General features: G+C 36.9%; 1 long non-coding RNA gene across 1 annotated transcript; it reads right to left on the bottom strand.

Moving 5' to 3' along the window:
* Positions 1-254: 254 nt before the first annotated feature.
* On the bottom strand, positions 255-6623 carry LOC120225196. The gene is made up of 3 exons (XR_005526763.1): positions 6536-6623; positions 1835-2061; positions 255-653 (listed from the first exon to the last, which is right to left on the bottom strand). It is a non-coding gene; the product is annotated as an uncharacterized LOC120225196 (long non-coding RNA).
* Positions 6624-9010: the final 2387 nt, after the last annotated feature.

Below are 9010 nucleotides of genomic sequence, written 5' to 3'. Positions count from 1 at the left end.
TTAGGTAAATGTAGTCATAAAATTCAACAAAACAAGTTTAAAAGATTACATTTGAGCACAAGGAAGAAAATTCAAATTTAGAAACAAAAACTTAACATTTAGAGCATTTGATATGTTATAGACATGTGTTCAGTACTTTATATCCATTATTATATTTATTCTTCACATCTCCCTTAAAACAGTGATACTGTATTATTATCTTCATTTCAGGGGTAAGGAAACTAGGCTTAGAATAATGAAATGTCTTATCCAATGTGATTCAATTTTGTTTAATAACATAAACAGGAAATAAACAAAAACAGAAAGCAATTTGCCTCTCACCTTAACCACTACAGAACAGTTCATCCAACCTCTGATGAGCAGTGGTTGTCACAACTCTCAAATCACCAACAGAATGACAGAATCACGGAAAGTCTTGCATCTTCCAGTAACTGCTCAATGGAAGTCATTTATCAGCTTTGGCTTCAAGGAGTAGTCACCATCAACATGCCATTGGGTACATGAGTCATCATAGAATGGTGATTCTAGCCATTCGTTTTCAACGTATTCTTTTTGAGTTTCTGAGAAGATGTAAAATATGTGTTCTATCTGAAGTTGTAGAAGTTGAGATAGAGGGACCTTTGCATTTTTTTCTCATCTAGGAATCAAGATTTCTATAGGGAAAAAGAGAAGAAAGGAGGCATTTAATAAATGCAAAGTGGTTTGTATGCTTTTTCCCATAATAAAATCTCATCTCACTAGGTCTCAAATGGAAATCTTTCTCCATTCTGGTATGAGGGGAATGTTGGCATCTGTATTTCTACTTGTTACAGTCTCCAGCTGTTTGTTTTCTTTCATGAGTTGGGTACTTGTAGAAGTTATCTCTCTTATAGAATAAGTAACCTCACACTGGAGGTATTTCTACAATGTTTCTTGAATGGTTCTTCAACCATAGTGTGTGGGTGACTGGGACTGTTAGGTACTGTTCTACTGCAATTTCTGGAATTTGCTTTGAAAAATATAGATCCTGAATATCTTATGTGATTCTCTAGAAAGTGAGATTTTGGAACCTAGTAAAGATGAACACATGAAAACCTACAAGGGAGGGTGATGCTTCTATGTCTTCAGATCTCATCAGCAGGAATTATGAGCCACTCAGACAGTCAGTTGGATCACAAATATTTATCAGTTGCATTCTGTATGCCAGAAAAAGGGGATAGATACAGTCCAGGCTCTGGGGAGGCTCTAATCTAGTATGAAAGACCAAAATGAAATAAATTGTTTTATTTGTGTTCACATTAACCATCTAACCCAGATATTAGCTTCATATATGGATCAAGGACCAATGATTCTTCTCATTCATGCCAAAATAAGTCACTTGTCCAAAGAAGTCACTTGCCCAAAAGCCATTTATTTTACTGAGAAAGAGGGATTTTTATCTCACAAGAAACATCATCTCACTGCAAACCTCTGTCCTCAATGTATCTTCCCAAGTTTCTCACAGCCACACAGCCACGGGTTTCCTCTTCTGACTCTTCTCCAAACCTCTCTAGTCCCATTTTTTAAAAAATTTCCAGACCTTTCCTTGAGTCCCTTCTCTACTTTCTTATGTGGAATAAATTAATTATGAATGAGCTCTTTCCAGCATATAGATAGCTACAGTTAAAAACTGACTTAGATAGCAAGACACCCACAGCCAGAAATTTCTCTCATCAGAAGGCAGGGAAATATTTACATAATACTTTTTATGTTCTTCATCTACCTGTATTTCTCCACCTACTGCAGTGTCTTCCTCACCCCATCCACTGCAGTGTTTCCATCTTTTTGTAGTCTTTTCAATTTGTTTGAGACTTACCAATGGATATTTCACATGTACTCATGAAGTGCCATCAGTCACCAGGTGATATCCTCCATCTTCTTGTTTTTCTGTTTTAGCCCTCTGTGGTATTTCCATCTGTTGTGGATACCTTTGATGCCTACATAGTTGAGTGAAGGGGCTTGGCTCTGCCTCCAGGGATTACAGCCAAGTGCTTCCTTTTAGACTAGCTGCCACTGCCATAGCCATGCTGATATTCTTGAACCCTGAAAGTGCCAGAGCAGAGCCATAAAATATATTGCCCTTCAAATATAGGATACATTTCAAGAATATATCCATAGAATATGTGCTGAATAACATGGTGTTCAGTATACAAGTGAGGAGAATGCTTTCTCACCCCTTTTGTCATCATAGGGATCTATATAAAAGCTAAAGAGGTGCCTGATGGTGTTTTTGAGGAATAAACTCTATTTTGTATTGTTTAATGTTATTTTAGGGTAATATTTATAACAAGCGATATGGCACAGGTCAAACCATTCATAATTGATCCTAAGTATAATCTGAACAATCAGATTGGATGTTTGTTAGTGGATGGGACAACCATACTGGTGCATCTTTGCTTAGCATTAACTCTGTTTTGGAAGATCATAACATGAGTCCATGAAGGCCATGGTTAAGAGGAGGAGGAGACTCATCTTAGCTATAAATGCTGTGCTGTTCCTGTCCCCTAAATTTAATAAATGCTTTCTCTCTGTTTCCTAATACTGAGGTATTGTTGGAGGCATTATAGCTCAGTGGGATATGAATGTGGGCCCTAGATATATGGATTGAGGATCAGATTCTTGCTCTGCCACATAAGTGATCAAAGATCTTGGGTAATTAACCTCTATGTGCCACAACCTTTCTCATCTGTAAGATGGAAATAATAATACATAATTATGAGGGTGCTGTAATTGTTAAATGAGGAAATTAATTTGTTATGGATTAAAAAATGTTATGCATTATTAATTGTACCATGTTATATCTAACTCTTTCTTTAGAATGTTTGGCTCCATCCCAATTCTAGGCAAAACTCACCCCCCAAAATGCAACAGATGTACCCAGTTATATAGCAGTCAGATACTAAGTAATTGAATTAGCTCATCTATTCATTTATTTGTTCTTTCATTCCTTCAATCGGAGTGCACAGTAAGTGCTGGGAAATCAGTGATGAAAGAGGAGATTACTTTATGGGCTCACAGCTAGAGGGGGGATAAGCCAAAAAAGAAATAATTAGAAAGCAGTGTGAAAAGTACCATTATGGAGATATGAAAAGAAGGTTATTGAAATACATCAGAAAGAATCACTTACAGAGCCTGGAGAAATTAAGAACACTTCACAAAAGAAGTAACAGTGTTAGGACAGATTTAGGGACATAAAGTTTCCATATAAATGGCGTTCCCTGTCCCACTGGAAATTTCTGGATGAGGCTAATGTTTACTAGGACTATTAGAGATAAGAGATCAGAAATTTAAAGCATAAACCTCCTTATTCCAGAGCTCTAATAATGAAGATAAAAAACGAGGATACAAAGCTTTCAAGATCAAGCTACCTCAGTATCCAATTGAATACAATTATTTAGTTCTTTAGAACATTTTAAAAAATCTTTTTGGAGGTGTGGCAGATAATTTTTTTTTAACATGGCTTTTTTTTTTTTTTTTATATTACTTCTTGAATTCTGAAGGCTCCTAAATGACTAAATAGTCAGCAACAGCAACCCACAGTATTGCTGTTGGTTAGGTTCAGGTCCTCGGAAGGATATTGTCCTTAGAATCTCATGACGATCCTCAAATGCACCCAGTGTCTCCCCAGCTGAAGTCCTGAAACATTGTACATGTCATTCTGTTTTCCAGCTGAATAAAATCTGCCTTGAGACATTTCCCCCACCAGATTGACATTGGTACTTTCAGTGTCATGTGTTTTTTGTTTGTTTGTTTGTTTCTGGAAAAGAAAAACCTCAATTTCTCTTACTGTCTCTCCGTCTCCTCCCCTTTTTAAGTTTCAAGCTTCCCTTTCCTGGTTGTCTATTTTTCCCTCAGGAAATTGTGCATTCCTTCATTACATTTGTTCAGATTGGAAAAGTTTATATGAACAAGCATGTGTAGATTCACAAAAACTTATACACATACACACCACATGGAAAAACAGATTTTTAAGTCTTGGCTGTTAAAAAACACAGGAACACTTTAATAGAAACCTCACTACTCACTCTTGTATCTTGTGCTGATTTTCAGCTGTATTTAGTTCTTAGTGAATCACTTAAGGTGTTGGTTTTGGACTCTATTTTTTCCAGGAATAATTTTCAAAGCAGGCAATGTTGGAAAATGGTTTTAGACTATCTGTGCTTTGCCTTACTTTGTCTTTGTGGGCCCTTAAAAAGTCTACTGCACAGGTTACCCGTCACTTCTGTTTGCTTTTTTTGGGTACAGAAGACTGATTAAATCACTTTGGTGCTATAAACTGTTTTTTAACCAGTTGTTTTACTTCTCGGTACCATCGCTTAGTCTGATTTAGAGCTGTGAATCAGTGCAGCTGGAGCCCTTTGGAAGCCTTTTGGCTGGCTTGGAGGTTAGAACGATAGGCTTGGAATCAGTTGGCCAGACTTGACATACTGGCACCATCCCTAACTAGCTATGTGAGTTGTGACCAATTAGCTTTTCTGTGACTCAGTTTTCTCATCAATAAAGTGGGATTAAACATAATACCCAAGTTTCAGGTTCATTGGGATAATTAAATGAGATTGTATGTAAGGAGTGCTTAACACCAACCTGGGAAATATTAAGCTCTTAATGAATGTCATTATTATTACTGCACATGAGTGACATATCAGACAACAAGGAGACCTGCAACATCAGGAGGAAGCTGAGAAGGCACCTCAAGGGCTTTATTGCTGTATTTGGTATTATTTGCTTCCATTTCTATCAGATCAGAAATTTGTTATTTGCTATGAGAAAGACTGATAAATCTCAACATAATATTTTTCTCCGAAGTAAATCACATTTTTTCCCCTGCGATTTGTTTTGCCCTCTCCTCTAACTTTTCCCTACACACCAATCTCTAATCTCATTGCCCTTTACCCACTGAACTGTACCTTGAGGACACAACAGTCAACATCTGTGGCTTCTGTTTTTATACGATGACAGCAGTTAAGAGGCTCCATTCCTGAAAATCCCTCCCAGTTCTTGATGAAAGCCCCTGCTCATAATTCATGTTTTCTGCACATACTTAGTAAAGATCTCAGTGCCATAATCTTAATTCTATAATTATACCCTATTCTTTATGTTTTACTGATCGTTTTGTTCAAATGTTTACACCCTACATTTGGGAAATTGCCTTCTGATAATTTTTGTTTCTTAATAGAAACAGGGATTTCTCCTAGACAGCCCTTTGCTGGCCCACTGACACACCTGATATATGTTTATTCTTTGATAGTTTTTCTGTGTAGTCACAGGAGACCTTATGGGGACTTCTATACCAGTGGTAAAGATAGCCATAGCAACACCAAGGAGGTCCTTGTGAAATCTATGCTTGGGACGTACCACAGGAATTAATAATTCTCTGGCTGTAGTCTTAAGCTGTAACCACACTGTTTTTGTAAGAAAGTTGCTCAATTTATATACACAGAGCATACAGGGCTGCATTCTGATCAGGGGAATAGTTTCACTTAAAATCCTTATCTAAGAAATCTAAATACTTAGATTAATTTGTTTAATATGTACATGCTATCTATATTTCTTTGAGTGACAAGTTATGAAAAATTGTTTTGCTGATATGACCCTCCCTGATAATTTTCTCCAATTCCTAAAAGTCTGAGTGAATACAATGAGAGAACACCATCTCTAAGAATGTGTTTAGATATCTTTCCCAGAGTCAAGGATAGTTTTTTAAAATTAATATTTATACAGATTTATCATCATCAAAAGTTATTTTACTGGACATTTTGCTAATTTTTCTTCTTAGAGTTCCCTAATTACATACTAACTTTAAAAACCTAGTGCTAGTTTTAGTAGGTCAGCATGCACAGCAAAAGTGTATTAAGGTGGACCGCTCTATTTATTGATTTGCCGAGGATCTTCTAAAGGCTGGAGGCAATTGTCTGCGGAAGGGGGCGGGAGGGCCATACATGATCGAGGTCATGCGCATCTAGCCAATTTGTAAGACGATCCGCTCCTCCAAGCCATCAGCAATCCTTAGCATAGGGGCACACTCATGCATTCCTGTCAAGTCATCTTGTGAAAGGCTGCCTGCTTCCAGCTTGGCTTGGATGTGCAACCTTAATAAAACTCACTGAGGTCTGGGAGAAAATAGCAGATCTGCTGCAGATAGGGTAGGGGAAAGGGTCTAGAATATGTACACGCAGCTGACTCAGGCAGGCTCCACGCTGAACGGTCACACAGAAAGGAAACAATAAATCTCAGCTACTATGCAATAAATATCTCAAGGAAACTACCATTACGGTGAAATAAAAAAAAATAACGTTTTAGAACAACGCTAACAAATGGCTAGTTTTCTGTGATTCTTCTTCAAAAGTTTTCTCTGAGGGGGATAAAGTCAAACAAACAAGCAGTTTTACCTAAAATAAAGACTAGTTTAAAGGTCAGAAGAAAGGAGCAAGTTTTGCGAGAAGCACAGAAGGAGAGAGCTGGCTGTACAATGACAGTTTTCCTTTCCTTTGCTTTCCTTGCTGCCATTCTGACTCACATAGGGTGCAGCAACCAGCGCCGAAGTCCAGAAAACGGTGGGAGAAGATATAACCGGATTCAACATGGGCAGTGTGCCTACACTTTCATTCTTCCAGAACACGACGGGAACTGCCGTGAGAGTACGACAGACCAGTACAGCACAAATGCTCTGCAGAGAGATGCTCCACACGTGGAACCGGATTTCTCTTCCCAGAAACTTCAACATCTGGAGCATGTGATGGAAAATTATACTCAGTGGCTGCAAAAAGTAAGTGATTGCTTTCAGTTTCTAATTGCACAGAGCCTTTTTCGTTCTGCACTGCAGCTAACTTAGAGTTCCTTAGGGGGCATTTGCGTGTTTACCTTTTGCTCAGGGATGGGTGGGGGAGGGAAGCAGTGTTTGCAAATGCAAGCCGGCAGGCTCTCTGTGACTTCATGGGTGAGCCAAGGTTTTCAGACTTGTTGTGCAAGCCTATGAAGGTCCGGTAGCAACCCATTTATGTGCCTACCACTGGCACATTTTATGACATTTCTGGTTCCTCTTATTTAAAATTTAGCTTGATTTTTCTGACTGTCAAAGCCCAACTTGGGGGAAAAAAAAGCCTGTGTGTCTTGAGAAAGTTGGTGAAAAAAGAAAACAATAATGACCATACTAATTTAGAATCAAATCAGTTTCAGGAATAATCACCAAATACTTATTTTTTTTTTCAACTCTAGTAAAGTGAATATGAAATGAGAGTAAGGATAAGGTATGATATTTGGTTGGAGAAATTGTGTACGTATATAAAGGCAACTTAATTTTAGCAAGTAGTAGAATATTAGAGCACAGATTTATTTCATATAGTTTTTTCATCCCTGTGAAAAAAAATCCTGAAGATAAATTTTAATGTGAACTCCTCAGGAAGAGGTTGTTTGCCCAGTGGGAAAGGAAGATTGAGCTGGTGGTCAGTGTTTTCAGAGGGTGCACCTGCAGATTGGAGCTGAGCATGTGTAGGCTTTGCTATAGTCTTGAAATACCTCTTTTCTCAGGACATTTTAGTAACCAGATGAATGTTAATGTTGAATATGCAGTTAATTCCAATTTATAAAAATCAAAATGCACATTTTATTCTATTTTTCTCTATAAGCCATTTAAGCTTTTGTTGAAAATATGTCATTTAAAATATGAACATACTTTCTGCTGCTCCTTCTTCCTTTGCTCTCTGTTTAATTAACAGGTAAACAGCAGATAACAAGTGTATTCAACTTTGTTAGTTAGAAGGGTGGCAATGTCACTTTTGTAAAAATTCGTCTCTCCTGGAGATTCTTTGCTAAAAATTCATTTGGTGCATATAGGTAGGAACATAGCCAGTCCAGGAACATAGCCAGTCCAGTCGTCTTTAAATTAGTCTTTTAACAGAGCGAACACTTTAAGAAGATAGGGAAAAGACAAATGCTCTGTTTTCCCCCTCTGAGTTGTCACTCTCGCTTAGAGCACTGCCTGCTGAATCTTGCAAGTAATAGTTATTCTACTTTTGTCCACTAGGGACTGAACTAAGATCACTGATACTTTATTTGACAAGTTAACTGAAACTCAGTAGTTTCAGAGTTTCCAAACCTAGAATTGTAGTTAATCTTTCTGTTGTAGACTACAGGTGAAAAAGATCAACAGTGGCAGAAGAATAGAAATCAAACCAAATTTGCAGTCTTTTGATAATTGTAGTTTAAATTTCAAGCACTGATTATAGCAGTAGTTTGTAACAGGATATCTTTTTTCTTTGTCAAAATATATTTTAATAGTAAATCAGTTTGGTTAAATTGCTTACTACTATTCTCACTATACCACCTATATAGTTTTATAACGAGAATTCAGTCATTATAATGAGTCTGGATATTTTGAAGAGGCTGGGAGGGAAATTTTGTCCCAAATTGTCCCATTCATGCTATTCTACCAAAAATGTAATATTTTGTTTATGTGAAATGTAGAGTCAAAATAGTGATTCAGACGTAGTAATGCATATTTTTTCTTGCTATGCAATGAGTCAACAGCAATAGGGTAAATACATGATTCTATTGGGCTTATGTCATGCACATGTTTCATATGTTAATTTATTGTGTGAAATAAATTTGATTTTTGTTTGCATTGTTCTTTGTCAATGATTATGGCATAGTTTTCAGATTATGGCCAAGCATAACTATGCAAATATTCTTTGGTTACATTGACCCTTGCTAACCTGAATCGAGCTAATTATATGCTGAAAATGTCCCTGTTGGTGTGAGTCAGAGCCTTTGGCTTGACTATTGTCTGTTTAAATTTGCATATCTTTTGTCATTGTTAATGCGATTGGTAGGAGGATCAAGAAACCAAATAAATTCTTTCAGCAAAGAACTTGTTAAAAAGCTCTCTCAAGTTTCCCTTAATTAGAGGATTTTTTTTACTTCAGATTCTAAATTTCTTGTAATGTATTTATTTTGATAATTCAAATGGAAATCTTTTTAGTGTAACTATTTAGTA

Source organism: Hyaena hyaena, unplaced genomic scaffold (assembly GCF_003009895.1).
Source record: "Hyaena hyaena isolate Hyena2069 unplaced genomic scaffold, ASM300989v1 scaffold_1353, whole genome shotgun sequence".
NCBI classification, from domain to species: domain Eukaryota; kingdom Metazoa; phylum Chordata; class Mammalia; order Carnivora; family Hyaenidae; genus Hyaena; species Hyaena hyaena.
The sequence above is the reverse complement of the archived record's forward strand: the minus strand, read 5'-3'. Positions and strand labels throughout refer to the sequence as shown.